This window comes from Haemorhous mexicanus, chromosome 5, assembly GCF_027477595.1.
Source record: "Haemorhous mexicanus isolate bHaeMex1 chromosome 5, bHaeMex1.pri, whole genome shotgun sequence".
Classification (NCBI taxonomy): Eukaryota; Metazoa; Chordata; class Aves; order Passeriformes; family Fringillidae; genus Haemorhous; species Haemorhous mexicanus.
The window spans coordinates 32514597-32537734 of record NC_082345.1 but is presented as its reverse complement, the minus strand read 5'-3'; positions in this window follow the sequence as shown (position 1 = coordinate 32537734).

Here is a 23138-nt window from a genome sequence, read left to right as displayed (position 1 = left end):
TGATTCATCATTTCAGATGCAGTGTATTCAAGAGTCACCCAAGATTTAACCCCCAAGAAAAGCACTTTCTACAGCCTTCACTCAGGGAAGCTGCTGCACTCAGCCACTGCCCACTTCTTGAGCCACATTTCACAGAGAACATGATGAGAGCAAACTGCAGTAACTTTGTGCCAGGGGCTGGTGAGCGTGCAAGGAGCTGGTCTATTCATACAAAGACCTGACACAGCAACACTTAAGCACAAGAGCCTCTTCTCCAGCCCAGAATAGGCTGTGAAGGCAGAGAAAGCTTGCTCACATGTGGAAGACACTTAACTTTTTGTTAGGCCTAAGTAGTTTTATCCTTACTATTCTGAATCAAAATGGTTGATTTCAGGGTATGCTGCAAGATTCAGTCCTCTCCCTACGGTGTCAGAAGTTTTGAAATGAACAAATATTATTAGAGAAATTCTGTAATTAGAATTCAGTTTACCTGTTTTGAAGCCACTGGAGAATAATGTTGAACATTCTCTGTTTTCTTACTCCTGAGACAATATGTTATCATGACCCACAAAAACTGCTGCAAGGCCATATTTCCTTTCTTACCCCTTTGCTGTGGAAATGCACATTACTGAAATCTTCCAAGGTCAGAAGTAAATTATCTAGCTCACAAGACTGAAGTACCTCTGTCCAAACTTACATCTTATGAAAAACAAAGCAAGCCCACTTAAAAAAACCATTTATCCTGGAGCTAGATCTATACATAAAGCTCAGATAATTTTCTTGTCTGGTCTAAGAGGGAATTTTTTTCAGTGCCTATGCAGGGTAGTATCAGCAACTAGTTCTGTTAAAGTGAAAGTCAGCAAATGTTTCCAATGTGGTCATTTTTCAGTGGTTCCAAGTCAACCTTCACATAGAGAGATAAATGCCTTTTAAACTATTTTATTTTACAGTAGGCCCATGAGGTCATTGCTAGAAAGAGAGAACAAAGTATTTTCTTACAGTAAGAATGGACAAGAAAAGAAAATTGAGAGAAGCCCTTAATAATGAGTTTTTTAGTGAAAACCTAAACTTTGAGTAAAAGAAATGTTTCTTATAACATTTCTTCTGAATATAATGAAACTTGGTCAATAGTTTCAGAAAGAAGATTCCACATATGTATTTCTTTCTCTTTAAACATCAAAAATCCCTGTGACAAGTAGATAACCTGTGTATCCCCACAAACTGTGTAGGTTTCCTAACTAGCTGAGCTGACTACAAAGTATTTGAGGGGTGTAAGAACCACAGCCCCTTCTACCTCACTTTCTCCTGAATCAGGATCCAGCCTAGCCCCTGATTTCTGTGTGCCAAGCCCTGAGCTGTGCCTCCAGCTAGAGGCCATCCCCAGTGATGCTGGGAGCAGTGCTGGGAGCTGTGCCTGTAGCAAGGCGTGGGCAGGACCTCTGTCAGCTTGTGCAGGAGCAAGTGGCTCATGGACCTGCTCCAGCCTGAGGGAGCACAGCCTGGCTCTCACACCTGCTCACTTTATTTCCTTTACACTCTACAGACAGACCTGAGCAGTGCTACACATGACCAACAGGTCTGCTGGAACCTCTGTGGCTGGGAGACAGAGTGTGTCTGGTAAATGAACTAAATCTTGACTCGTGGAGACTTGCCTGCAGTCTGTGAGAGGTCAGCACCCTGCAGCCTAATGGGCACACTGCAACAGCCCACTACAGGATCAGCTTTTCCTGCCCACTCCTGGTTCCAAATGTTTCCAGAAAGTTTAACTGGTCTGAACAGCTGATCAACAGATGGCCACTTCACACTTCTGCCAAACAGGTCACTCAGTGCTGCACCCACAGCTTCATGTTACCTATGTCTTATCAATATCTATTTGCCACAGGCAGTCTAAAACTTGTCCCATCTCCCAACTCAGTGCTTGACAGGACCCCAGCTCATGGACAGTGCAATCCAAATGCTCCTTCATCTAAGATGTGTTCACTCCACTAAATACAGCAAGGTTGGTTAAAGACACCTTCTTTGGTGTCTCAGTGTCTGTGTCACACACCAGAGAGCAGGGAAGTGAAGGGGCCACTTCACTCCCCAATGCACTGACATGCAATCCTCATCACAGACAAACTCCTAGAGTCCTGTGGGTGAGTTATCTACAGGCTTAAATGTAGGAAAACACTTCAAAATTTATTTTGTTGGCCTTTTATGGCAAAATGCAAAAGTTAATGTTTTACTAGTCCATAATATACTTTTAGGTCAGACTTAATTCCTAAGCACACATGATGCTGGTGTAAGACAAAGAGTTAGGGCATTAGACACACAAGAATAGCTACTCCCACTCCCACCCTCAGATATTTTTACTTAGCCTCAGCAAGTCCTCCAATGCAATGCCCACATCCTCCCCCACCCAGGGTGTCATAGGTTGCACCTTCACCTTTCATTTGACTGACAGATACAAATCAGACTTAGGAACACACATTAGAGTGGATTTTTAGTCTGCAATAAAGGTTTCAACTTGGATACTGTTATTGTACCGAAACAGAAATTTTTCAGCCTAACTCACCAGACAAAATCTTCCTGTACAAAAGGCTTTCTAAGCTAATCCTTCTATAGGTGAAATTTACCCTTGTATCAGAGACACACAGAGACTCAAGAGAGAATAGGAAGAGATTGCATTTTAGTGTTTCTTTACAAAAATTGGTTTCACTCATTTCTCTCTAATGCTTTTATTTGGAAGAATACACTTTTCAATGTCATATTCATTTGAAGTGACTGATAAGTGAAAAATTTCTCACAGTCATTATTGGAAAGTTTTATTTCCTCTTTTATTTCCTCCTTTCCTATTTCTTTCATTTATTAAAATTGTTTCACACTGATAAATAGCAGGAAAGTTCATCAGGAAAAAGAACTATCATACTATCTTATGGCAAAGATGGAGATATTCTACTTCTTAATATCTTGGAACAAATCAGACAAATTGCAAAATTTTACTCAGTGTTATAAGTATTTCAGCCACACTTAAGGAAACAGAATATAAAGTTTCAGCAAGTAAAAATATTATCATTCTTTTTCTTAATATTTTGCTTTTCTTGCTGAAGTTAGCAACTATGAATTAATACCAGCACTTGCTACTAATTGGCCTGTTATTCCTCAGTGATCCATATCCAGTATTAAAAGTTATATATTTTCAGGCAAAGTGCTTAAAGCATTTCATAAAAGCAATAAAAATCTTTATCCTTGTCATGCAGACAGTGCCACAGAGGTGATTTGATGGTGCAAAATAATTCCATAAATCTGTGACAGAGTTAAGAGCAGAACCCACATCTCTCTGATCTCATTTCCCTCTCCCAGTCAGTTTTTGCATCATGTAACAGGAGGAACAGAGATGATGTGCAAAGCTTCACTAAATAAACCCAGGATCACCTCACCCACATTCCATACATAACAGATCTTGTCTTACCAAGAATGACAAAATCAAAATGAGTTGACTTTATTAAAGACTAGAAAAGATGCCTCTTAGCATCACAGTGCTGAGGTTTTTGTACAGCTGCATATGCAAAGGCTGATCTCAGAGGGTGCTGCCCAAGGCTGGTCAGAACTGGAGGCCTTTATAATTATAGCATTCCCTAATTAGAGAAAGGATAACACCTCCATTTATGAACAAATGTATGGGTAATTGTTCAGTGACAATGGGAAGAAAAATAAAAGACTGGGACTCTTTAAAGAGGTTTATGAAAACATATTACATAATTAAAAGCATATTTAAGTGCAAATAAGTCTTCTTAAGTTGCCACTCTTCCCTGCACTTTTCACACTAGTGAAGCATGTGGCCTTGGGCTGAGGGCTGGCCGTGCTGGTGGTGGGCTTCTCTCTTTGCCCAGAGGGAGGCAGGGGATGGGAAGTAGTAGATTGATATCTTTAGGAAAGGCTCAATGCTTATGGAGGTATCACAATATCTAATCCAGACAGGAATGAAGCAGAGGTGCACCTGCAGTTGTAGTTCCTAGTACCAGCAGAATTTTATTTCTCCTACATTGCATTTCTGCAATGCAAAGTGGCTCTCCTTTGAGGAGGTGACCAGCAAGAGATGCCCAATGCCCTGGGGACACGAGACAGCCATTCCTGAGAGAGCTGCTGAGCCTTGCAGCAAATGCAGGAGAGCTGTGGCTCAGGAGGCTTGGCCATGTCAGCAGGGAAGCTGTTCATCAGAAATACTCAACCATAGCCTTGGCTTTGCTGCTCTTCCACCAGCCAGCATGCCAGAGGGTTTGCTACTTTTTCACAGCCTGATGTTAACTGAGGGCTCAGCTGTCTACCTGCACACACAGGCTGCCATCAAAGCTGTAAGCCTGCTGTCATTCAGAGCAGCTGAGCATTAGTCCCCAAGTCTTTTTTTTCTAGAAAAAATTAATTGCTTTTGCTTGCACCCACTGCCAAAAGCACACTTTGAAACCACCAGCAGCCCTTACAGGGAGGGAGGCTGGATCAAGATCTGAGAGTGACAGAGGTGGAAAGGAGCCAGCTGCCAGGAGCTTAAGCAGCTCAGCTCCCAAGGGGCAATCACATCAGAGAGGCACAGAGCTCTGCTGAACCACTTTTAGCTGTGGAGCTGGGGCCCAGCTGCTCTCTTAACAGCTCACTCTGCTAAACCAGACCTGAGCAACCTCAGCACAGCCCTCCCCATCTCTCCCTTGTGCTTCAGAAATGCAGAATTGCTGAAAGCTTCTTTCCTTAAGTCGTTTCCTCTGGCAGGATGTCAGTGAACAGGGGTCTCATCTGGCCATTCACACCCTGAGCAGGCAGCGATGAGGAAAGAGAGAGCCACGGTGGTGCCATTAGGGAACAATTTTTCCATGTAACACATATAGATCAGGAAGGTTCTGTGACAGTGAGTATTATCAGAGCTGATCCCTAATCATCCTTCTCTAGAACATTCTTTCCAGCTATGTCTTAATGCTCTTGTGTTTGCAGGAATTTGAAACTTCAGGCCCAACCTTCCCTTATAAAACACTGTGTTAAAGAAATGTACAAGCAAGTAGAGGAACATCTACCAACACCTTAGGATGGAAAATACAGAAATATAAAAAACTGGTTTACATTTTTTCAGACTGAGTTAATGGAAAAAGTTATCACTTGACTGTTTACAGTCATCAGGATAAATGCTGACAGGTTTTATATAGGCTATAATATCCATCTGGAAAATGTTTGGATATCTCCAAATTTCAGGAACAGTCATTTTATTTGCAAGACAAAGGAAAAGGCTAAGGTTTGAACTGACTGCCCCATCCCACAAGGAAAACAATATTTTTAAATGCCACAAACATGTTAAACTCCTGTGTAGAAAAGTTTCATATGTTAGCATTAGACTTGGTTTTTGGAGGGGTTTTCTAAAGTAGCCTTGAACATATGGTTCAATATGCTTAATTTTAAAGAATTTTCTTTGAAAGATCCATCCAGATACTAAATTCCTTCAGGCATCTGAAATGCTGATCATGAGGACTGCTTGACTGCTTGAGAAAAGGTGCTTGTTTGGAGGCAAATCTGATGTCTGACTCTCGTGAAATGAGGGCATTAAGATATCTTGCACAGGATAAGCTGCAAGGCATTTTTAAAAGAAGCAGCTGGTTCCTTCCAACCTGGGCAGGAGGCAGTCAGAATTTCCTTTGTTTTTAGTAGATTTTAAACTGACTCTATTGTTTAGGGAAGGACTGTAAGCTACCAAATGCCTATGAAATATTGTGTCTTGTCTGTGCTACACCATCTGTCTTTGCAAAGCTACTGCAATATCAGAAGGCTTCCTGTTTAGCATTTCATGTTTTATGTATGCCATGATATCTTTTCTTAGTATTAACTTAAATATTGCAAGACTGTCTGCAGGTTTAGAGAAAAAATTTCCTTCTCCCTGCCCTTCCTATCAAGATATTGTTATATTCACTGGAATTCAGTAATTCTAGTAGGGGGTAGGGGCTTCCTGCAGTCCATCTGTAGGGCTTTCTCCTTACTGTGTATATAGGATATAGCTTTACATTTCAGACAGACCAATGGACATAACTTAATTCTGACAGTGCCTTGCTGGCTGACAGGTGGCAGGACAGACTTTCTCCCTCATGAGGCATCTCCCATTCGACTCATGGGGTACTGGAGAAATGGGCAGGGTTAAAATATTTTTCATGGAAGAAATATAACCTTGTAAATCAACAGAAAGGACAGAGATTTGAAGGCACATAAAACTCTACAAGGGTGACAAAGCTAGATTTTTTAGGCAAACTCCCCAGAATGTTCCAGTTCACTGGATTTTACTGACTTAAGAATATAGGGACTGGAATTCTAAATGTATCCATAATGAACTCACCATCAGAAGTCATCATGAAATATGGTCCTAGGTACAGCTTGTCTTTACCAAAGCCCAGAGTATCCATCTAGGTCAACAGAAATATAGTCTGAGTGAGAGAGAAGAAATCACTTTCCTTCCTCCTTCTTGCAAAATAAAAGAGAAACTCAGCAATTTTAAGCTGTAATGGAATGAATGGAGGTTTAAATCTTAGCAATGGCTCAAGAAAAATTGTGATTTCACTTGTGTCAGTGTTTGACAACACATAAAGGGAGACTGAAGTTGATCTCCATACACCTCAAGCACCTAAGAGCCAGGTTACAGGACAAGCTACTGTCTTCATTTCCAAATTAAACTGGCCTTCCTAACAAGCTCCTCTAATTGCTCATCAAGAGAGTCCTAAAAACTTCTATTAAAGAAGAACTTTGACCAGAAGGAGACTGCCCTCCATCAATAGGCATCATCAAAATAACTTGGAGACAGACAACTGCTTCTCCTTGAGAGGGTTCCTCTGGATATACAGAAGCCTTGGAAACATCAGGGTTAGTGCTGAATTCCCCCTGGTCCTTGCTACCAAGGACTGCATCAACACCTCTCTCAGGAAAACAAAAAAGAGACTGAATTCTTTCTCTTTGGCTTTTCATCCTTGTCTATTGCAGGTGGCAGACAGGCTTGGCAATGCTTTTAGGGCCTGATGGACACAGAATGACAGACCTAAGAAAGCATAAAAAGGATAAAACAATCAATCAATGCAATCTCAATATGCCATCAAATTCAATGTTGAACATGCAGTAAGAATCAGACTGTTCAGAAATTTCTGGGACTACTTAGAGTGATGCATTAAGTAACTTGCTGACAAATCATATATTTTATTATTTATTACTTGGCATAGCCATTTAAAATGAATAAAATTGCCTGGTTTGGTGAAGGTAGAATATAAGTCATTGACTTCAGTAATTGTTACAGTATTTACCCCAATACTGAAATGAACAGAAAAAAAAATATTTTTAGCAAATAAAAATTTATCTTTTTATAGCTTGCAATTGAACATTTTAATGCCATTTGTATTACTCTTAGTATTAGCCTTGCATTCCAGAGGCAAATATGAGGGTTGTTTTTTTTTATTTCTTAAGGCAGTAATGCAATTCCACCTAAGATGCAGTTACCTACAGCAAAGGAATGTAGATTATTACACATGAGCAATAAGTGTGAAAGTATGGCTAGTCCAGCAGGATTCTTTTTTTATTTGAGAAGTTATAGAGGTCATGGCACTGCAACCAGATGCAGACCTGCTTTCTTTTGTAGGTTTGCCTTCACATTTGCCTTTTGAACATGAAAAAGGCTTTTTTTTTCCATGGAGAGGAAAGGTAGGTGTTCTGCACACTTTTCCATTAATAGGGAGCTGCTCTGTGTGAACAATTAAACCAAAAATAAATAAAGCTTATTCCTATCTGGGAGCACAATCGAGTCAAATACCAAACAAATAGTCAAAACAATGGTCTTTGAAGGCTGGCATAACTCCAGAAAAAAATTACAAAGCAAAGGATATTCAGTTTTGAAACGTGTTGAACAAAGTAGAAAATAAAAACCTCTTGAATTCACATAACAAATATATTTGTTTTGATCTAAACCTTTTCAATCTCAACTCACAATTCAAGATTTGTTGAAAATGGAGTGATGGCACAAGGGAGTTACAAAGAAGCAACAGAGAGGTGTAACTCATATTGTTCAGGAAAAAAAGTGTTCCAGTTATCAGGAATAACCAGAGTGGACAAAATGAATATGATCATCTGAAATCACTCAAGCTTCCATGTTTATCATTCATGATAAATATTTGAAAATAAATTATTTTTCTATTACTGCACAATAACCAATATAAAACCTAGAAACTTAGAAAAGAAGAGGAAAATAGAAAAAGCTTTTTTTTTCTAGCAAAAATAATTATTCATTCCTTTAAATCCAAGAATCCCAAAATTCGGGAAGAATGGGTTCCTGTATATCTGAAAAGCAACTTCAGAATCTGCCATACTCTGCTTATTGAATTCCTCTCCCAGTAAATCTTCCAAGGCTTATGTGAATGTCAGCCACAAAAGAGCTGCTCACAAGCAGCTAAGTGACCAGCCATGGCTGGTTTTAGATGCTCTGGTTGGTTCTTTCTTCATTAAGGTGGGAAAAGGAAGGAAGCTCTAGGACCCAGCTAAGGCTGTGGGTGCTATGCAGCTCAACAGAGTCCACTTTAGTGTTTAACAGCATTACCCCAATACACAGGCTGAGCTTTTCTTTTTTTCTTTCCTCTTTTTTTTCTTTTTAATCTGAGTTTTCTTTAAGGATAATTACAGGTCTTTGTAAGAAGAAGAGTTTCACTTCTGAGACGACCAAGGTAATTCCCAGCCTGAAGAATTTACCAGGGACAACCTCTCCTGGATCACCAGCACTTCAATGCTCAAGTTATAAAGGTCTCTGTTGAGACACCACACACATCATGGAGTCACAGTGAATGTCCAAACATTGACTGCTTGTAAATGATCTGCAAAGTCATGACAGTTTTCAGTCACACCAGTAGCACCACCCAATTTTACTTGAATTCTGATGAAGTTTGAAAAACACTGTCACTCTGGAATGTTGCTATCTGCTAATGGAGGATGTACACTGCAATGTTTTGTAATGAAATAAAGAAGTTCCTGGTTGTCAGTTTTAATAGCTGCTCTAACAGACACCCGAAAGGTGATGACTGAAGTTTATTACAAATAAATAATTACATATGCAAATTCCTGGGATATTTGAAAATACTTTATATAACTCTTTTTGAGATCATGTGTGCCTGAAAACCTAAAAACTGATACTTGTATTGTGGAATGTGCAAAAAAGCCCAAACAGAAACTAGGGTGAGAAGCTGAAAAGCTGTAATGATTTTAGAAATAGAATTATATATTAGATTTCAATTTCTGAACATCCAACTATTCATTGCCTTATTTAAGCTTCCCTATTTAATTTGTCTTTCCTCCAGTTACCAATATCCCCATATTTTCACAGTGCTGACTTTCTTGCAGACTTCTTCAGCAGTATTGCATGAAGACATAAATAGGACTCAAGAGGACTCTGAATAATTAACAGACTCAAATTATATTGAGGGAACTCCCTTGTAGAGGGGGCACTGTGCTTGGCCTCTGCCCACCTCTCCCTGCATTTTAACTCATATTTTCTCCCACAAACTCAGTTGTTTATTTTGGGAGTTTTATGAGTATGCTGAGGACTTGAAGTAAAAGCTTTATCAGCCAAAAATTAACCACCAGCTGCATGTCCAAGTGTCCAAGACTTACATGTTGACCAGGTCTCATTTTAACTGTTACAGCTTCTGCATAATCTTCTATTCTCTGCTCATTTAGACCGTAAAGTGCTCTGAGCAAGGAATTTCTCTTACTGAAAATATAATGGGGGCTTTGGTTTCAGTCAGAAGGTCTCAGGATTAAAGCCATGAGGGCTGTGTAAGGTACAGAGTCACCATCTACACGAGCACACACGGGCTCATGAGGCTTGCCTAGGTGTGCATAAAGATATCTGTCCAGTCACAAACAGCTTTGTAAATAAACATACAATGCATATTTTTGACATGCCATATGTACAGAATAAAAACAATTTATTTAGATTTAGACATCTAAATCTATATGTATCATATCTGACTCCCTTCATGAGCAAAGAAGAAAAATAAGAAATACTCCAAAAAAAAAAGCCCATTCCAGCAGGTGGAGTGATTCTGATAAAACCATTTTTCAAAACCTGAGGTAGTCTAGAGACAGAAAAGTCAGACTGCAATGAATCATGAAAATTTGTAACAAAAACTGAAACAGACCCAAGACCTTCAGGATGGTGCTACAGCTTTACTGAATCTCCTCAATTTCAAAATTTATCACAGGAGACTGTCACTAAAAATGTATAAGGCTGTCAGTTCAGTATTCCCTTAAGAGGAAATAATTTCCCACATGCTGGAGATATTAATGTAAAAAATACCTTCTATATAAGAATGCCCTGTGTGCATTTGTCTTCAGAGAGTGGAAGGAGTCAGAAGATCATTTATTGTCTTAGGCTCTTTATCAGTATGTACACCTCATTAATGGAGCCTTTCTTAGCTGCAACAAGGGATGTTTCTAAGAAGCCTTGAACTAGAGGTTTTCTCTACAAGGAGTTCAGAGCTTCGTAAAGTGCCCTCAGATGTAAAGAAGCTCTGAGGAAATTAGATTTGCAAGTGAGGATAGAAAGAGGATGGGAGGGAGATAAGTGACAGAAATAACTTTGGGAATAAGGGAAAAGGTTCTTCTAGCTAAAATGACTGCCATAAAGGACTCTTTCTGTTTCACTTGTTAACATTCCCTTTAATGAAAAGGACCCTGGCACTTCTTAAAATCTAAAGCAAGCAAGGTTCACACCAGAAAGATATATCCATACAGAAAATGTAAATTTTGTTCCCTGAAACAAGAAAGAATCTAGTATTACAGTGCTATCTTTGGTTATTAATTCTTTTCAAACTAATATAAACTACCCTGAAGAGCAGAAAGTGCTCTTGTTCTGAAGGAGCCAAGTGCAGTGGATTAGCACATCAGCAGTCTCCAGCTCTCTGCTCTGTCTCTCCATCTGAGAGAAATGCACAGCAGGTAAGACAAAAAGCAAGGTCTGGTTTGCACGGGTTCACAGCACAGTGGTTTTGTGGCACATCAGCTCATGAAAAAGAGGGAGCCAAGGCTGGAAAAGGAATGGCAACACCCTAAAGCACTGCACTGTTCCTGTGGTGAGCACAGGCTCTTGGCTCAGCAGAAGGAACACTCTGGATCATCCCAGCATGGAGTGTTCTGTGTGGTTCTGCTTCAGAGCTTGTCTCATGTCCTGGATGCCCTGCTGGGCTGGATGCTCTCAGACATCCCTCTGCTCCTTGGAACTGAGTCACTTCACCCAGGGAAGTGCCTCCTGTGGCCACCTAGGAAAGAGATCTGAAAGTACCTCAAAGAGACAAATAGCCTTGAATCAGGGGAAAACTTCCACGTCCTGGTGGGTTAGCTTCATGGTGTAGCTTTCCTAACTTTTTTCTGAAAGTAGAGATTATGGAACACAGGTGCCACAAACAGCAAGGAGTGGTAGTTGGTATGATCAGAAGAAATGGTGTGGACTGAGATGTCCTGCATCAAAATGCAACCACGTTGCAAACACAGAGAGCTTCTCTGAGTCCTCAGGGCTAACAGTGAAGTGTTCATCACCTTGCTATAGGAAATGATCCAAATTAGATCAGACTTGCCAGACAGCAGCTTTGAAAACCACTACAAGATGAATTCCAGACTGTTTATTCTGCTTGAAAATCCTTACCATCTAAAATTAAGGACTAGGGTGAAAAGGGGTTATTTAGGAGCTTCCATGTCTCTGGGCAGAATGAAGGGGCAAGGACCCCTGGAGCCAAGCCCTGAAGGGCAGGTTGCAGTGTCACTGGGAGCCAGCAAGTGCTGCAGAGGGCTGAGCTGGGGCAAAATCCACAGCCTGCTCACTGCAGTGACAATGTCACAGACCAGCTGGGGTTTTTGGTCAGTTCAGAGCCTTAAGAAAGTTACTGTGAGGGCATAAATGAAATAAATACTTATAATATTTAGAAATAATACCAAAGGTGAAGGGAGCAAAGTGAAAAGCAGAGAGGAACACCAATATTCAGGAATCTAAGTTTGAGAGAGTTCAGCCCTAGGGATCATATGTTTCATCATCAACCAAAATGTCAAGTACTTTAGTCAGAAAAACATAATATTTCTCTTGGGAAAGCAATTCTAAATGAGTTTTGAATTATCTCATGACAACCAGAAACTGCAGAGAAATACAGGACTCTAATCCTTTCTAGATTCTTTTTACCATGCATCCCTACTTGAAATGAAGTTTAGCATTAATACAGCTGATTACTGCTTTACAAGTATATCATTTACAGCTTTGGCAGCTGGAACTACAACACCTAATACAGAGATCAGTTCATTCCTTGACTTTACCCTTCCTATTCTCCCCATGTGCCCCCAAATCAATGAACAGGATTTTCCAAGTTAGTTTATAAAATATACCCAACAAACATTGACATTTTTCTAATCCAACCATTTCACATTTGTGGCAATTTGTTTCTAAGCATTGGGCAATGATATTATAAAAGAACACTGAACCCAATGATAAATGGTGAAGAAACTACTGTTGAGAATGTGGGTGCTTCCTAACCCAAGAAACCCTTCCACAGAGCCCAGTAAATCTTAGTTAACAGTTTTCTAGTACATGTTAGAAAACAAAATCCTTTCCCGTTTGCTTTTACTGTGAGTGAAGCTCAAGATAGCAGTGGGTGGGTGGGCTCACTTTCTGGTTCACACACTGGGAAGGTAAAGAAAGAAGCAAGTAAAATTTAACTCCTCTTTCTTCCACTCTCCTTCTTCCCCTCAAGCTGATTTCTTCAGCACAGGTACGCATGGGAGCAGAGTAAAACAGGCTCAGGTCTGTTTGTTGTGGCTGAGGTGGTAAAAGGAGTTGGCTGTAAAAGCACTTTGCTAGGCTGCTGCAGGCCTCCTGTCAGTGAGTCAAGGCTGAGCCCTAGAGCAGGAGGGCATGGAATAGTCACAGCCCTGAGCTAGCCCTACAAAGGACTGCTGTATCTAGAGACACTCCCACAGCTGCCTTCACACTCACAGAGGAGCCTGCCTGAGCTGGCATCCCAGTGGTGTGACTCTGTACTGCTGTCACACAGATGCAGTTTCATCCTGGGTCTCTTATTCTAAGCTACATCTCTAAAAGAAGCAATAGGGAACCTCATCTCAAAAGGACAGAGAAGAAAGGAAAATGGAACTGAATCTAAGTTCAATCCACTTCTGACATCTACCAGACACTGAGTTTTGCTGCTCTCAGAGTATATAATGGCACAGGTTCCACACTTGTCAAAAGAGAGAAGGAAAAGCAGCCTGTTTTGCTAGGTAGAATTGGCCTTGGGCTTAAATTACACAATAGAAGAATTTGAAACACAGGCTATGGTTGGGAAGCAAAAAATAGATATGCTGGAGAAGTTTGCAAAACCTCACATCACCAGATTCACCCATCTCTAATTTAAACCTTCTCCCTTGCTCCCAGGAGAAAATATTGTGTGTCCTAGAAGTGCCTTCTCTCTCAGTGCTTGGTAAGTGGATTGCCTTCCTGCCTCAGGCAGTTCTTGGATTAGATCCACAGCCAAACAAAGACACAGCCTGGCACTCGAGCTTCACCATTTGTATTCTTCAAGTGGTCTGAAGATTTTCTCATCTGGAGGTTTTCCATTCTGCTCTGTAACATCTGAAGATGGCTTTACTTTCCCTCCTCACCATATGTCACACTGGAATCAAGATGCCAATGTAACAAAGATATTTTGACCAATAAATGCCAGCGTGGGGAATTTGTCCTTTAGCTGCACCAGACAGATCATGATGGGCAGATTGATTTGACTGGAACTTCATGGATGAAGTCAGGAACAAAATCCTCTCCCATCATGGTAAGGACAAGAGCTTCCTTTAAAAAAAAAAAAAAAATTCAATTCCTTAAACAATTCCAGGCTTAGACAAAAACTCTTTGAATTAACCAAAGTCATTCTGGAAATGTAAAACATGAGCTTTGAAAAATGAACTAATTGAAAGGTTCTCTCAGGGAAAGAAAACATCCTAATTTTTCTGGTTACAAGACAGGCTATATTTATTTTAAAATTTTAGTTACATACACTTACTGAATAAATCCAATATGGTTTAATTCTCCTGTTCTATTCAAGGCTTGGTCCAACTTACGCACTCCTCTCATAACTATTCCTGCAAGCATTACCTCAAGAGAATTAATGCCACAAATAAAACTACAATCTGTAGTTCTTAGTCCACAGCTTTCCATTCAGATGAAAGATACTTTATGAAAATGAACAAAGATAGGAAGTAAGCAGGAAATTATGAGAGAAAGCAAATGAAAAAGATCCAGCATGCTCCTCACAATAGGATCCTGCAGCTGTGGCAATAAGGAGGGACAGAGGAACTGAAGTTTGAAGGCAGGACGACTTGTAAAAACCTCAAAGCAGTGGGTTTGGATATTCATGTGCAATGTTTCACAACTTTGGGAGCATGTCTGTAAACAGCTGCCTAAGAGAAAGCCAGCTTATAGTTTGTAATGAACAACATCCTTCCTTGTTACTGCCTATCAGTCTATAAAACAGCAGCTGGGTCATTTTATGTTATTTTTTGGTTTTGTTTCTAAAACTTCATCTATTTGTGCTTTCAGCTTTACTGAGCCTACTTCTGTCACCTTCACCTTGACTTGCATGCTGTCACTGCCATCAGCTTCAAATGGAAACAAGCCACCATGTGCAATGCACAGACAGAAATCCAGCCCCCAGCACGTGAGCTGGGAGGAAATGCAGGTCCTGCAAGGGCTGAGCCTGCTCCTGCTACAGCTGCTCCTAGCAAGTATGGAGAGGTGATGATTTACAGCTGCCTCAAACTCTGATCTGCAATGCAGACATCAGCCTCCATCCCTGCAGTGCCTGTCCAAGAGGGTCCAGGTGCACACGTGGGATCTTTAGGTGTTACTGCGTGCACAGAGCTGGGCGTGCATCCTGCCTCCTTTCCCTGGCCACAACCCAAAAAGGAGGAATCTGTCTCCAGGGTGGAGCTGAGCTCCTGGGAGAGTGCTGGAAGCAGACTTCCCAGAGAAGCAAGATACTCCAGACACTATTCCTTCAGCCAGCCAGGCAGAGCAGCAAGAATGGTCTTGCCTCACCCACTAGGCATAAGCCAAGAATGCTGTAGCAGCAAGGAGTCCCCATGGGCAGAGAGACAGACACCAATGTGCATGGCCACAATCAATACCTGGGTTCTATTCACCAGGCAGTGGAAAAACACTACAAACTCTTGGCAGTGAAAAGATGTGAAAGCTGGAAGGGAGTGAGGTAAATGCACTTTTGCTGCTAATGGATCAGCAGGGGATCTGCAGCGAGGTGTTTTTACCTCTGTTTTGCCTCTGATGAAATCACAGCTGGGAAAGCAATATTCTCACTGATTCATAAGCTGCAGATACTGTGGAAATACAGATTTACTCCCATCACTCAAGTATTTATTAAGTTAATAAGTTTTTGAAGAAGGCAATATAATAACAATGAGAGTTTATCTTTCTGAGGTAGCTCTCTTCCTTTTAATTTCCAACAAAGGAGTGCCTTTTCTGTTTGTCTTCATTCCAGCTCCAAGCACTCTCTTTAGTGTAAAAGAAAAATTGCCAGGAATGTTTGCACAAGTATTTGCAATAAACTCTATTATTTTGGCTATTGCTAAGTTGGGTACTGACAGTATAAACTCAATCAACCCAAACTCAAATGATGCCAGAGCAGTCTGGACTACTGAAAAGTACACAAGGAAGGAACAAAGCAATCTTTTCTGTTCACTTCTGGAAAATGTGGCCTTCAAGTTTTTCTTTTGTTTATCCAGAGACAGGGGTCTATGTACAGTTATAACTTAAATTCAATAATTTCACTTAGATACATTAGATTTACTGTGGATACTGAGCTAATATTATAACATTTTCTTGATTTTTTTGACAAGTTTACTTTATTTCATTTGGTCCTTAATTTGGACAATAAGAATTTATTTCACTGCTGAACTGAAGATCTTAGGAGGTATAGGCTCCCAACAGTTGAATGGAGATCAACATTTTCTCCAGACTTCTGAAATCAGGGTTTCCAGTTCAGAGTAATCATTTATTTCTTGAATATTACCCAATTTCGATTCACAGTCCATACAATTTTTCTCCTTTTTCAGTGTTTCCTGCTACTGTGCTGCACAACCTGCAATCCAGTTTAAAGTCTTCTTTTCCCATGAGTATAGTGGGTTTCAAACTCCTGTTTCAATACACACCTCTATCACTAGAATGCATTGCTGGTTTTGCCCTTTTTTCATTTTCTCATTCTACCAGTAAAATAACTGTTAATTTATAATGAACACACGTTCAAATTACATGATTAATAGTCATTCTTTTTTAACCAGTATTAGCTGGCTGGTATTTGTCACAACTCAAAGAATAAATATAGGTTATCCAAATATACTACTAAAAAAGGGAAAAGGAGGAAAAAGTGCCATCAAAATCAAGAAAGATGATGTGAACTTCATCTGTAGATGCAGTTGTCTGTGCCAATATTTACCTCCATTATTGTTTATAATATAAAAATATAAATAGTACAGTTAAGGGGAAGATGAATAGCATTTCAGGACTTATCTTGAAATCAGATGCTTAAAAATGCTGCATAAAGCTCTGGAAATCCTGTTGTAGGCAGCAGCAGAAGCAGAAGATTGGCAAGTGTTCTACATTTCCTCCTGTGAGAGTATTGTATGGATTCATGCCAGGAGTGGGAGACAGTCATTGCCCCATCACCAAATTTATAAACTTCCCCAAATAGCCCAGGATTTGTGAGTGACTACAGGTGAACACAGCAAGTCAAATCGTGAGGTCATAATCATATGATTCAAGATCACAGACATGACTTTTACTTCGTTAATTCATTGGTTTTTATTTGCTTAATAGTTCTAATTATTAGATTTATGAGGGCTATTTGATTACAGCCTCTGGACCCTGCCATACTGCACTTGATTTTATCAAGCAGAAAAAAAATCAGGTGCATTAAGGAAATCAGATGATGGCTAGAAAACTATTTCTGATTAATACTGTTGTTTCTCATTTGTGAGAGTTTTCCTAGTTTGGAAAAATACATAAGCAGTGAGGGAATTTCCAATAGTCTGGGATGCATAAAAGCATTCTAAACTTCATGCCACCTTTCCCAAAATTTCTGAAAGAGTGCCCACCCTTTCCCAGATTTTTGGTTCTTCTTTTTCTGACTCAGATGCTTTCCTGTGAACCTCCTTCTGTCCCTGTGCTCCCCCTGAGCTGGCAGAGGCTCAGTTCCCTCAGGTCAGGAAAGGAAGAACAGTCTGTCATTACTGGATGTGAGCATAAGCATTCATTTCCTCACCCAGCAAAGCACCACACTGCTGCCAACTAACTCCACGCCTTCCAGTATTTTGTGATCTCCTCTCAATCTTTCAGTGGCTTCCTTCAAACCTTTCCAAGACTCCCTACCCATGGTAACCAGGGCTGGATAAAGGTGGCTGTGAGGTGAGTGTGAGAAGAAAGGTGCACAGATATAATGGAGAAGGATGTTTGTGACTTGGCAGAGGAGACCAAGCTGAAGGGCACAGGTGGCAGCACAAGTGACAGGGTTCACAGGTGCCAGCAGCTCCCCACGAGGAGCATCCGGGCACACGCGGCAGCGCCAGGCACTGCCACAGCCTGGCTCTCAGGACTACAAGAAACAGAGTGACTGATCTCAGAGAAGGGCTGTGCTCTTACAGAGCAATCAGCAGGTCTAGAGCAAGTTTATAAAAAGATCAGATTTGTCAACAGACTAACACTTGGGAAAATGAATTAAAACCACTCCTCAGTACACTGGAAAACTGGACATCTTACTCATCAACCTTATTCTCTTTCATTCTTTGGTCTTCTGCCTCTGAGACAACAGTTACCATGGGATCTCATTGCCAATTACTAAAATAAAATATTAAACATATATTGCCTTTCTCATGTGGTAATGCTTCTACAAGGTTGTAATAACATATTATTGCCAGGCAGTTTTCACAAGATCTATTAAACAGGTCAGTCTATGAGTTGAAAACAAGCTATTTATTTAAGGTTTTCTGTTTGCACCGAGTGCCTTTTCACCTCATTATATGGCTGTGTTTCTGACCCTGGTTTGGAGTTTTATAGAGACCAGCATGGGCTCAAAGGCAAATAATACAATGACTGCTCTGGTACACTCCCACGTAAAGAGTTCTTTTGTTAGGAGGTAGCTACTAAAACTTGACAATCTTTATCACATGAAAGTAAGCATATGGAAGCATAGGAAAATGTATAAGCTAAGGAAAAGTGACTCTTGTGCCCAATGTTTTTCCTACTCACACATTTTTACGGGAGAAAAAGAAGGAAGAGGCAGTCTCAGAAAACTTGAACCAGGCTTTTGAACAGATGTGTTTCATAAACTGAAAGAAATGGTGCAACATTTTCCTGGTGTTGGACCAAGGGCTCTGATCCAGCAGACACAAGGCTTTTTCCATTCAGCAGGTAGGGAGGGAGTGCTTATTACACACGTCATCGTTTTACCATGAAAAATATGTATCCTGAATTAGTAGGTAAGAGAGAACTTTCAGATAATCTTTGAAGAGACATACCTGAAGTTTGAGAATATTTGCCAAAACACTTTCTAATGTATGGAGCTGAAACTTTAGACATAGGAAAGATATTCTTTTAGATTGGCATATTTTCTGCTTGTTTCCTCTGCTTTGCAACTGAAGAACCTTTCTCTTGCAGTGGTGCTGTGACATCACCTCTGCTTCTGACGTGTTCTTGAATTTTGAAACCAGTCAGAGTATCTGGTCGCTGAATCCATGCTTTTGTTTTGGTTGGTGTTGCTCTTTTTAATGCTGGGAGGATTGTTACAGGAAAAATTGACTCTCTAGGAGACTTTACATCTGAAGAAAGCAAATTTCCAGAACCACATATTAAAAGAAGAGAGAACTTTCCCAAAAGTCAGTGACTGCAGTAATAGGTCACACGTACGAGTGTTGTACTTAAAGGTTTTAAATTGAGCCATTAAAAATTGCAGCTTTTAGTGGTGTCTGTGCTGTGATGTGAAGAATGCTTTGTAATCCTTGAGAGGAAAAGCAATATAATGTCATTTCATATATTTTTCATCCATTAATCATCACCCTATTTTCACTGGGTCTAAGGGTTATTGTCTCTGCTTATGATGTGATGAGGTCAGTTGAAGACAGGCTGGGTGCCTCACTGAAGGGCACAGAGCAGTGGGAGAGTCACAGCTACTGACCACTGGGTACTTATGATGTACCTCCTGTGGCACAGAATTGCTGCCACTGACCAGCTTTTGTTCTTCACAGGAGATTCTGTATTTGAGGAGGCACCCTGCACAGAAGAGTATTTGGCAGCATAAAACACTGCTCACTTTTCTGTGCATGATGAACAAAAACATGTGTGTGTGATATGAACAAGAAGAGATATGCCAAGAGATGGACTAAACTTAAAAGGGTAATTGCAAATTTAGTTCTGTTGGCTCATCCTCTCTTGTGAAATCGATGTAAACTGCCAGAGCTGAAATCATCATCTACTTCTTATTTATTTTGAATTCTTACAAATAGCCTAGAATAGGGAGCTTTGGCCCTGAAGCTTCAGCCCCAGTGAGCTGATTGCCAGATCACTGCAGCCTTTGTGTCAGAACAGCTGACCCAGAGGAAGTCAAAGTGGTGACACTTTTAATAGCAAAGCATTCCCCTGGGGAGGAGACAGGGCACACCTGCAATTATTCTGTGGCCGTGACACGGGACACTGCACAAGCATGAGGAATTTGAGTGCTGACTTTCACACAACCACAACTACTGAAACCCACATCTCTCAGGAGCAAGAGGTCTTTGGCAATCAGAGATCTAAAGTGATGCAGCACAGCAATGATCAGGAAAGGTTATTCAGGCCACTGTAGATCACAGCAGAGAAATATCTTTGAGTTACTGGAAGAATGGTAATGTTCTTGCCAAATCCACCTGCTATTTTCCACAATTTCTGCTGAAGCTGAAGCTAGACTATCCTCAGCTGAAGGTACCATGTTTTTTGTGTTGGCATATATGGGCCACAGGAACTGGAAGAGAGGAGGAGATGGTAAGGAAGCATGACTGGAGACAGAGGAGGCAAAAAGCAAATTGAGATGAGACAGAGTGTGCTACAACAGGGAAGGAAGTGACCTGGTAGGTGACAAAGCAGAGAGTCAAAAATGAAAGAGAGCTTCCAGTCTACCAGCTTGCTGCTGTCAAGGGTGTGGCTCTGCCTCCCAGATCTCCACTTTGGGTAGCCCTTCTTCTTTTCAGCGTGCTCTGGCGCTCAGCACTGTCCCAGCAAGGCAGCTCAGCTCACTAAGCCATGATACAACCAGCCTTTCTTCTTTCACAGTTGTTTCCCTTATTCCCCTTCCTCTCCCGGAGATGTCAGTTCTCAGCTGTACCACCAGGCTCAGACAGTGAAAGATTTCACAGGAGCTGTGGTTCAGAGTAGTGGGTGCTGAGCTGTTGTCTTCCTGAGCACATGGATGCATTCAGTCCCCTCCTGAAGCTTCACATGGGGCACAACAATCCCATCTTCAGGTGGCTGCAGACGTGCTTGCCTGAATCTGAATTGAATTCCCATCCAAACTGAAGAAAGAAAGGTAGCTGCTTCCTGGCCTGAAGTCTCAAGGAAACTCTTAGGAAGGCAGTATTGCATTTAATAGAGATTTCTTTATTAATCTCACAATTGCAAGAGTCTGAATCAGTCTGTTTGATTGCTGCAATTGCTGCAACTTAGAGATGCCTAAAGAAAATTCAGTCACAAACTCTTGAGATTATACTTAATCCTTTCTATCAGAACATGCTGGAGAACAATGTTATTTAACAGAAGAGAGCTGTTTAGTAGAAAGTGCTATTGTTTAATTATATGTGGATACATCCCTCAAAGCTGTTAGTACAAGGGTCTCTTCGAGCATTTTAACCTCACAAACATTTTCGCCTCATCCTTCAAGCATTAACCAGCTTCTGCAGATCCAGACCAATGGGGCAGAGTTGACACATACAAGTATATTCCAGCTGCTATTGGATCACAGGTTCTGGTGTTGCGAGGATTCACACACCCAAATCAAAAAGACAAAATCAGAATTAATGTATTCTTATCTGCTCTGTCCTTTAGATATTTTTAAGATGTTGAATCCAAAAGAGGGTTACAAAAAGAGCCTGGTCCCAAGAAAAAATCTTCTCGCAGAGAGACTGGTAAGCAAATCACATTGAAATCCTTCAAAGGAGAAATTAGAGGCAATCTTGCCATAATGCACAAGTAACCCTATGGGGAAGAGATTTCCACTAGTCAGTCCTTTGTGCCTGCAGTTGCAGAGCAAGATGCAGTGCCTGAATCTTTGAATCTTTGGCCTGGAAGCTGAAGCTAGAGAATGGCTGTCACTCCCTTCTCCTGCCACAGCACCCCATGAGGACTTTGTTTGCAGGAGTCCCCACTGTACCATACCCAGAGTACCAAAGGCTGGGGAAACAGGGAAGCTCAGGAGCAGAAACCCTTTTCCTATTCTGTCAACGCAGATGGACAAGCTAGAGACTACAACAGCTACATTTTCCAAAATCTGGTGGGTCTCCTCTGTGGATCTGGAACCCACAATTTACTGTTCACATCACCAATATAAGGTAAGGAGAGACTTGCTGGTTACACTTCTGCATAGTGACAGATGTAGGCAACTGGGAATCACGTACCCCTGAAATCACATTCATTACTACTTTGAAACTTACACTTTAAATCTGGCATAGATTCACTTTCTGTTTGTTTTTAATGTATCAAATAAGATAAATAAGTATTTTTAGCTGAGTAGCTTCACTTCCCTAGGGAAGGCTTTTGTCATTCCTTCCAGCCAAGAAAGGGGTGAACTTTTGAACCAGGACGTCAAATTATTCTGAGGATTGTCAACAAACCCACTCATTCATGTTGCCTGATGAAGCCTACTACAGGCAAGTTTTGTTGCAATGACCCATTATGAGTAATGCCAAGGACTCATATGGTGTTTCTGTGGTCTCTCTAGCACCAGTAATAATTGCAAAATCCTGTGTGCTACCACTACTGAAGCCTCAATAATATAAAAACAACTTTGAAGCTTTAGAAAACTTACAATTTCTGCTTTGGCCAGCTTTTTAATGTCTTTTTTTAATCACTGTAAAAGAACCAGAATTAAAGGTAGAGTTTTGGAACAGCAGTAGCAGGGGAGACAAGGACCCATGCTACTAGTATGGATGTACAGACCACATGTACCTGGAAAATTACCAGTTTGAGTGGGTGTGGTGTTTTAGGATGCCTTAGTCCTTTCCCTCTGTTTTCTTTCTTTATTTAAAACCACAACTTTCAACTTATGGGTATGACCTTTATGCAAAGCCAACAAAAACTCTTTAACAACGCTGCATTACAAAAGAGCAAACTTTATGACTTCTGCCTAGTAAAAAAAAAGAGAACCAAACATTGTATGGAGCCTCTAGTACATGGACAGAAAACAAATCTATGGCAGTCAATAGTTTCTGGTGAAGGACCGAAATATGGGAAAATGCTCACCTGAACAAACAATGAGCTGCTAAATGAAGTAGCTCATAGACTGATTTGTTTGGTAGAACAGAAATTTAAGCCCCAGATTTGGGCACCTCATATAAAATATTGGCCCCCATATAAAATATCAGTGGTGATCACAGTCCAGTCTAGTATTAATTATTCTTCCTATCACAAACAAGCTGTTCTCCTCATATGCCTGATTTTCTACCTAAGAATCAAAGGCAGGAAAAGCTGAGGAAATATCATCTCTTTAGCCCAGCCCCAAACCAAATTTCTTCTGCCCTCTGTGTCATGCCAACTTTTCATGCAACTCTTGATTGTTACATGAAATCAAATGCCAAGTCTCACTTTGTCTCAGACAAAAAACATCTCAAACAGTTGAGCACACCTGAATCTCCACTTTTGTGTATAGCAATTACTGATTTCTAAGTTAGAGCTGTTGGTGCCAGTCCAGGGGCCAAACAAGGGATAGAGAGGGTGGAAGTGTCACCATTTCACATTCCACACTTGTGAGTCTCTGAGCATCTGTTCTGTGGTTCTGAAATGGGTATTTGCTAGACAGCACTACCAACACACTTGTACAAGAATAATTCTGCATTTAAGAATAAAA